Raw genomic sequence first — 356 nt, forward strand, 5'->3', positions numbered from 1 at the left:
TAGGGCTTACTTTCAGCCCAGGGCATGGTCCTGGAGACCGGGATCGAGTACCACATGGGGCTCCCTGCATGGAGCCTGCTTCTCCCTCTGCCTGTGTCTCTGCCTCTCTCTCTCTGTGTTTCTCATGAATAAATAAATAAAAAATCTTAAAAAAAAAGCCGCACTCCCTGTTTTGATGAGGCCATAGTTACGGCCATTCTTCCCTGCCCACCTGGCCTGCCCGGGTTTTCAGCTCTGTAAAATCTGTAACATGTGTGTGCACCTGCGTGCACGAGTGAGTGCGTACATTGTGTTTGTGAAAGACTGCAGTGTGCGTGCACCATGAACTCCATGTAACAAAACCAGTCTTACAAATG

The sequence above is a fragment of the Vulpes lagopus genome, chromosome 4, assembly GCF_018345385.1.
Source record: "Vulpes lagopus strain Blue_001 chromosome 4, ASM1834538v1, whole genome shotgun sequence".
In the NCBI taxonomy this organism is placed as follows: Eukaryota; Metazoa; Chordata; class Mammalia; order Carnivora; family Canidae; genus Vulpes; species Vulpes lagopus.